This window comes from Dysidea avara, chromosome 9, assembly GCF_963678975.1.
Source record: "Dysidea avara chromosome 9, odDysAvar1.4, whole genome shotgun sequence".
NCBI lineage: Eukaryota > Metazoa > Porifera > Demospongiae > Dictyoceratida > Dysideidae > Dysidea > Dysidea avara.
Window position 1 is genome coordinate 2,004,015 of NC_089280.1, and position 8,304 is coordinate 2,012,318.

Consider the following 8,304-nt stretch of genomic DNA (forward strand, 5'->3'; position numbering starts at 1 on the left):
ATTTTCTTGTTAGCTAGTTGCTGCATTTTTGAAGCAGCAAATAATATACCTTTTAGTAGTATCTCACAGTTAATTTTTACCATTTTGGCCTTTGCAGATGGTTGTGAAGTCTTAAAAGCTGTTAAAAGGCTCTGAATGCTTCATATGATAATTATTTTTAGAGGCGCTTGGTAAGCACGAAGGTGCAGAACGACAATTTTATAGCTAGTTTGACTTTGGTTCGCTTTAATTTCAGGAATATTTATAATAAAATGTGCATATTTTCGTGAATTATGTAAGCTGATCTTGGCCTGACATAAAGTTTAATGTTTTTATAATCAGAAGTGTGGCTCCTCCACAAGGAGTTAGTATGGAGAATTACTATCTATGGTATTTGTATTTTAAGGATAAAGGCTTATGCCTGTACATCCATAAAAAAAATTTAATTATGTACTTAGCTATTCTAATTACCATACAAAATCAAATAAGCAATTAATGTAGTGTAATCAACAATAGATTGGGTAATGAATTCCAGTTATTGATTACTCTGTTACTATAAAAATAAGATCTTGTATACGAATTAGTGTGGTGCTTAAATAATTTCCTTGTGTGACCTCTTGTTACAGTAGAAGTGGATGGGGTAAATAAAGAGGGAGGGGGGCATTTGCCCCAAATGCCCCATCACTACTGGACAATAATTAATGCTATTACCATGAAATTCCCATGATCCTATGAAATACCCATGAAAGGTGCATGCAGTTGGTTTTTTTTTTTCATGGGTAATGAAATACCCGTGAAATGCTGGAGTAAAATAATGTACCCATGAACAACCCATGAGCGAGTGAGTTTTCATGGGTTTGGCATACTGTGAAAATCTGTGAAATCATGGCCATGAAAAACCTATGAATAATATTCATTGGCTTTCCAGAGGTTTTTCATATAGGTTTGAATTCACAGTTTTTCATGGGTTGTACATATCGTACATATGGTACATACAAACCCATGAAAACTCACTCGTTCATGGGTTGTTCATGGGTACATTATTTTGCTCCATGTATTTCATCAGCCATGAAAAATACCAAGTGCAACTTTCATGGGTATTTCATGAGGATCATGGGAACTCCATGGTAATAGCATGGATATATTGTCCAGTAGCTAGTGCATCCTGGATCCGCCATTGCATCATAGATTTATAAACCCCAGCTGCGTGCAAATGGTGTTAAAATAAATTCTGTAAGGGGGATAAAATATTTCAGAGTGGGTCCAATCGGTCCATTTTTCAAACAGCTTTGTTCCGGGGGATCCAAACATTTCGATACACCGGTATTACGACCCGGGGGGACCGGAATTAGGGGGTCCAAATTATTCGTGACAGTCTCCCAATTAGGGTTTCGTAACTTTCACATCGTTTGATGCCCTACGTAAAATTACGTAACAACACTGCGCTATAGGCGCTTTTATAAAATAATAATTATTAAGCAACACACTGCCAGGGACATTGATAGACTAGAAGCAATTCAGAGACGAGCTGCACGCTGGGTGTATGGTAGCAGATGGAATCCTCATTCACATAACTGGTCCAAATCTTCTACACAGTCTTGTTTGCAGGACCTAAGATGGCCTGCGCTCCATACTCGTCAGTCCTATTTTACTATCACGCAAGTACACGATATTTTACATGACAGAGTTTCTATCCCATTCAACTCACATTTCAAGTTTTCAAGTACCAATACTAGATCCCATTCACTTTCACTTACCACATCATCATCTACCATGAACGAGATGAACTCATTAAATAGCTTTAAGCTAAGTCATATTTAGTTAATTGTGTGTATATATGTACCTATATTGTTTTTGTATGCTTGTTCAGGGCACAGCTGAAAAACAGCTTTTGCTGATGCTGTCTCCCTGTCTAAATAACATTTAAAAAAAAAAAAAAAAAAAAAAAACGCCTACCGTTTCAGTTTCTTTTTTATAAATTCTCCATTTCTTTGGAACTCAGTACCTGTCGAAATTTTACAAATTTACAAAGCAATTCCTTTTCGGATGGCACTTCGTCAACTTCTGCTCAGCTAACCTGATTTTGTAATTTTCTCTTTGTTTTTTGTATAGGTATGTAGTTGTCGTGTGTCATGTTTTTGCTGTATGTTTTATTTTGTACTTGTAACTGTATGTATGTATGTATGTCTTTGTAAGGGGAGCACGTTTGCAGGCTTTGCCTTTTGTGTGACCCTTGTCTTTTGACAAAAATCGATAATCTAATCTAATCTAAGCACACTGACACGCTTTATCAAACCTCGATTCTGGGGAGAGGTGACAGCAGCCAGTGGCCTGTGATGACGTGCTACTAAGGGGTCTGCCAGGATAACTGAAGTGAGTTATGTATGCATGAGTATGTATCACATCACCACCAAGATCACCACTGTTTGCCTGGTTGCAATGTTTTATGCTACAATGCTATGAACAGAATTCTTAACATAGACATGGTGATAATTCCAATATATTTCAACTTGCCAGTAGAGGGGCAGAGGTTTAGATTGTCCCATGCAGTTGCAGTGGTGTTGATGGTTTTGCAGTGTTGGTAGTTAAACTAGACCTATAGAATCCCCCCCTTCCCCTTAGAATTGCCTGTGAGCATAACTACGTAGCTATTGGATAATACTATAGTACAATTTCTGAAACAATATTAACTGTAAATTTACAACAAGAAAATTTTTACAAAAGTAAAATTTGACAAATTGGTTAATTTGTCCAATAAGCACCTCAAAAGTCAGTGTTTAGACCTGTTATTTTTTGCTTTTCGCCAAATTTTATTTCGTCAAAGCTGATTAATAATATTGTGAATTCTTCAAATTTTTCTTTCGTCAGTACTTCCTGTTGTATCTGTAAAACTTTGTTAAATATCTGCATACCTAATCATCTGTGCAGCGCTGTCTGCCTTTCATTTGTGACAGTTAGCTATAGTGTGTGGGTCATGCCATTCCACAAGTGTATGTTATATATTACTCCACCATTACTGAAGCTCAAAGCAGCCACTGAAATCAATTTATTGTCATGCACAGTGCTGTATAGGTTGAGTAGCTGTATTGCTTGATTAAACACCTTAAATTAATTTTTAATATTTCATTGAATTAGTTAATACAGAAATATTGGCATTAAATTACATTTGCAATCTTTGCTGATAGTACAGTCTCGTGCAAGGTTTTGTATCCTGCCCCATGTTGTGCGTGCAGATAACCTTTGTTATTGTATACAATTAGGCACGAGCAGCTGTTACTTCATAACATAAACACAATGGACTGCTTATGTTGGGACTGGTGGGATACAGGGAATTGGGGGATTCACCCATTCACCATAGGGACCTGCAATATATTAGTACAGACTGTCCCAATATTAAGTAAACTCAAGAGGGTTATCATTTCTGCCATTTGTTATCCAGCGTGTGCAAGTTCAACTCTTGCTCGTGATTAGATATAATTGAATCACTCCAGTCTAACAGTTAAATTTCAAGTACATTTACTGCAAAATGGTGTTACACTGCACACAATCAGTAGCGTCTGAGTTAAAAGACAAACCAAGTGAATCGCCTCAGTTGGTAGGTATCAAATCATCCTCCATAATCAATAGCAAACAAATTAAGGTACAGCAACATGTGTGTGCCTTCAAAATACCAACTATACTGTTACAGTATGTACTAAATTGAAATTGTTTACAAGAACTTTGTCCTGTACACTGTCATTGTAAGGCATACCCACAGAATGTGGACCATGTCAGCGTGTCCAAGTGTGAAGTAATTTATTTAGCTGGTCTGCACTATATTTAGCAGTGACAATTCAGCACGTGCACTATTCTCTTTCCCTACATCAGGACCCTTTCCCCCTTCACTAAGGCTTGAAACATGCTATTACTATGTAAAGCTGCTCCTGTACAACTGTGACTACTGTATTTATTAGACCAAAATGTTGTTTAAAAATCCATTGCTTTCGTATCATGTACAGCACAGCGTGTTTTGCACTGCTAGGGACATTAAGTATGTATAGGCTTCAGATGAAGTGATCCAATTCATGTATGGTAACCCAGGGGTTTAAATCAAAGGTAAAGTGCAGTTGTGATTCTGTGTACAGTGAATATGTATGGGGTTTGTTGGAGAGTCAACTACGGAAAGGTTGTGAATAATACTTAATGGTGAAATCGTACTTAGAACAAGTAATGTCCCCTCTGTTGGAGAAGCGACAAGTTCCTGGTGATAACAATCTGACTGAGTGTACAAATGATAATTATGAAGTTGTAGATAATGACACTCTTGAACTGTCTAAACTTACATGAACATTATTGTTAGTGTCTCTATTGATTATGCATTCCCCCTCCCCCCACTGGATGCATCAATAATTACAGACTGTCCAGTATAATAAATAAAGACATAATGGTTTGGTTCCAAATTCAGAAAAGAAGACCAAATGGTGTGTTTCCTAGTACATATAAAACAGTGAAATTGTCGGACCACATAGGACATTTGAAATAAAAGCTTCAGGGTGTTTTAGCAGGTCAAGCATTACTACGAATAAGCCACATTCCATTCATAAATTATTAGGGCTACCATCTGAATGTAATAGAGGTAACATACTGTACATGTTCTGTTACAGAAAGAAGTTACGGTAATATTGGATCTACTATAAAGATGTGATAACAAAGGGTTAGTTATTTGTAAATAAAAAGATGTGATAATTAAACAACAATAATATGATCAGTTACAGCATGTACATAAAACTTGGAACAAAAAGTTATTGAGCGATGTACCACAGTCTAGCATCACATTATTGCAAATGCTGCAGCTCTTCAGCAAAAAAAGTCACCCTTGATGATAGAGTTCTATGTACAATATGAGAAGATACTGGCCAATTTCACCTGCTGTGCGAGTAGTCATGATTGACCCACAATTAGACGATGAAATCATTGCTACCTGCATTAACAAACACATACAAAACAATTACTATTGTATTTCATTTTACAGAGTATGTCTAAAAAAAACTTTGCAAAATGACATTTGTATTAGGAGAACGGCAGAATTCTACATGGAAAGTCACTACTGTCATCAAAATGAAGAAATGAACACATACATAGCTACAGAAAGAAACTCAGTCATTACTGATGTGCGTAACATGCGTATGTGGGTAAAACCCAGTGGGTTTTTCCCTGAATCATCTTGGTGCTGGATGGTTCAAAATTTTTACGTTTTGATTTCTTGTTGCTAGCCCTCACTCTCCATTGTTGTATTTAGTCTTTCATTATTTTCTATTCACTTATGAATGTAAGTTTTCAGGTAGTCGTGCTCCTGGACTTACGTATGGTTATTGTCTTGTATCTATGGTTACTAAGTATGTTGTTGGTTGTTTGGTAACAATGATAGATAGCCTGCTACAGTTGCTAGTGGTGCAAAACCCAGATGTTATAGATTACAATGGGCAAACAGGGTGTGGGTTATTTGGAGTATGGTGGAGGGGTTAGACTGTGACTTCAGAATCACCTGTTTAATTGTAGTGCTAGGCTTATAAAACAAAACACTAGGGGTATCACGTATCACTTGCTAAGTCAATCTCAATCTGTGATTGTGGTCAAACTTACAGTCAACAGTCAAGACTACAAAATATCACTACAGTGGGAGATGGGAAGAAGTGTTAAAACTCAGAGTTACCTATAAATAAATATTAAAACTTACGAGATAGAAAAACTTAAAATGTTTCAAAGCTCTGAAACAATTTCACTGTGATTTCAATGATGTATCTTTCACAGTTGTAGATCAGAGAGGTAAGACAAGATCACGTGCACTACAAAGCACTAACAAAAATATTTTATTAAACCATAGTCATACTACCTGTTGAAAGTAATAGATCATACAACAACGATTGTATTGTAATCATTGATGCCTACTGTTACTGTTGACATGAAAGTCATGAGACAAAGTGGCAGTAAAGAGGGATTTCTAGGGTCTGGGCATACTCCCCAAGAATTTTGAAACATAATAAGTGTGCCATGATTGAACCTGGAAATGATTTTAGAGAATGAGTGAGATCTGGAAATAATTAGCAAGCTGAAGGAACAAAATAACTATGTATATAATTATGTGCATGAAAGCATTGATTTGATGAATGTGTTGATTTTCAGTTTATAGTGAACTGTAAGAAAGAAATTAAAACTAGTAAGGTAATTTTAATCAGAGTAGTAGACCATGAAATAGAAAATTTTTGAAAATGGCTATCTCAAGATGTATCTTTAGACTTTTAGTCAAATCCCTGTGGTAAATTGTAAAAGAGTTAAGAGGTACAATACGTAAGTATACTTTCCTGTGGTAAACCTGGCTATTTTGTCTAAATTTTAGAACTAGCCCAATCACCATTTGCAACTAGCCAAAAATCATTTACAACTAGCTTTTTGGCCCCCTTTTTAGCCCTTGCCATAACAGCAGCATCTTTCCAATCATGAATCACACCATTGCAAGCAACGAACTAAATAGAGCAAAATATGTATCAAGCCCCTTCCTCTACTTTTTGTACAGGGTCTATTCAGTTCACATGGAATACTTTAAGTACTTGTGCAACATTATTACGCATTCACGTGGTCTTGTCCTACTCCCCTGGTTATATAGATAGGATGTATTAAGAAATTTTAAAGCACAGGACTGGTGTGTTTGGTAAATGGATATAATAAACCTAAATAGCTTCAACACTTAAATAACAATGAAGGTGTACGGATTTATATCTAGCTGGCTCACATGGCCCAGACAGCAGCTTTCTTGGTTTACTATAGCTAGTTATACTAACTTTTAAAAATGCTAAATGGCCACATCCAATGAAAACCTAACAATTAAGCCTAAAACAGCAGACAAAATTTCAGGAAGATGCATTCAAGTCAGGTCAAAAGCTATAAGCCAAAGGCTAAGGTAAATTTTGTCTTTGATGCAGATCATCCAATAGTGAGTGCTTGTGTGACACCCCAGTGAAACAAACGTACACTAGATCCCTATTAAAAGATGGTCACCAGTAGGTTGAAATATCCCTGAAGTAAATTATCACCATGCTTGTGCTAAGAATTCTGTTCATAGCATTTTTAAAACAGTACACTCAAGGATAATGGAAGGTAACAGAGGTGATGTGATACATAATGCATACATACCTCTGTTATCCTGGCAGACCAATTAGTCGCACATCATCTTCAGTCATCACAAGACTGGCTGCTATCACCTATTGAGTTTGACGTGTTTCAGTGCTTTATCAATGTGCCTATAATGTAGTGTTGTTACATAATGGTATGTAGAGGTGCATCAAACAATGTGAAAGTAACAAAAACTGTTTCAGAAATTGTAAGATTATGTGAGTTTCAGACCCTTGGGCAAGAGGCTACAGTATTACCCATTAGCTACAGTTATGCTATTCCTCTAGTAAAGAATACTTCAACTATGAACCTCGCTATGAACACTGCTGCAAAACCATCAACACCACTGCAACTGCATCGGATAATCTGAGCCTCTGGCCTTACTATAATTGACCAAGGCAGGTTGAAATATATCTGGAGTGAAGGAAATTGTTACCATGTCTGTGTTAAGAGTTCTGTTCATAGCACTAATAGCGGTATTGCAGCATAAAACATTACAACCAGGCATATTAAAGTGATCTTGGTGGTGATGTGATACATACTGCTGCATACATTACTTACCTCTGTTATTCTGGCAGACCCCTTATGCACCTATCAATGTTAAGCCCCACTACCCCCTCCCGGGCTTACTAGGGGATTAGTGGGGGGTTTTGACCTGATTTGATCTGAAACTCTGCCCCTAGTGGGCATTTGACCGCTCGAAATTTTAGGCGTTTGTTTTAACTTGCAAGCTAAATGAATTGACCTGTTTCCTAAAGTGCCTAACAGCCATACTACATGGAGATTTGACCACTAGTCGTTCCCCCATGGGTGGAGAATTTGATTTTTCAAAAAGTCAAATCCCCACCATTTCCCCCACTACGCCCGGGAGGGGGTAGGTGGGGGATAACATTGATAGGTGCATTAGTCACACATCACTAGCTGGCTGCTGTTACCTCTCCCCATTAGATTCTATGTATCTGGTTTGATAAAGCGTGTCCTCGCGTGTCTCAGTCATAGTCTCGTGCCCAGCCGGGCTCGCGCTAATGCGCAAACACCGTCTGGTGACAATGCTCGAGTTTCTTGGGCCCGGAAGTGCGATCCAGCCAAAATATTGGCTGGCCAATCAGAATCGAGGAGTTGCATAATCGTTTTAAAACAGTGAAAAAACCATTCGAAATTGGCTAGGAATAAAGT

At 37.3% G+C, this 8,304-nt stretch overlaps 2 long non-coding RNA genes across 2 annotated transcripts; one reads left to right on the forward strand and one right to left on the reverse strand.

The window, feature by feature from the left end:
• Positions 1–2,254: 2,254 nt before the first annotated feature.
• Positions 2,255–5,416, forward strand: LOC136267111 (uncharacterized). The gene is made up of 3 exons (XR_010706530.1): positions 2,255–2,352; positions 4,623–4,672; positions 4,728–5,416. It is a non-coding gene; the product is annotated as an uncharacterized lncRNA (long non-coding RNA).
• On the reverse strand, positions 4,104–7,359 carry LOC136267112 (uncharacterized). Its single transcript, XR_010706531.1, has 2 exons — positions 7,150–7,359; positions 4,104–4,939 (listed from the first exon to the last, which is right to left on the reverse strand). It is a non-coding gene; the product is annotated as an uncharacterized lncRNA (long non-coding RNA).
• Positions 7,360–8,304: the final 945 nt, after the last annotated feature.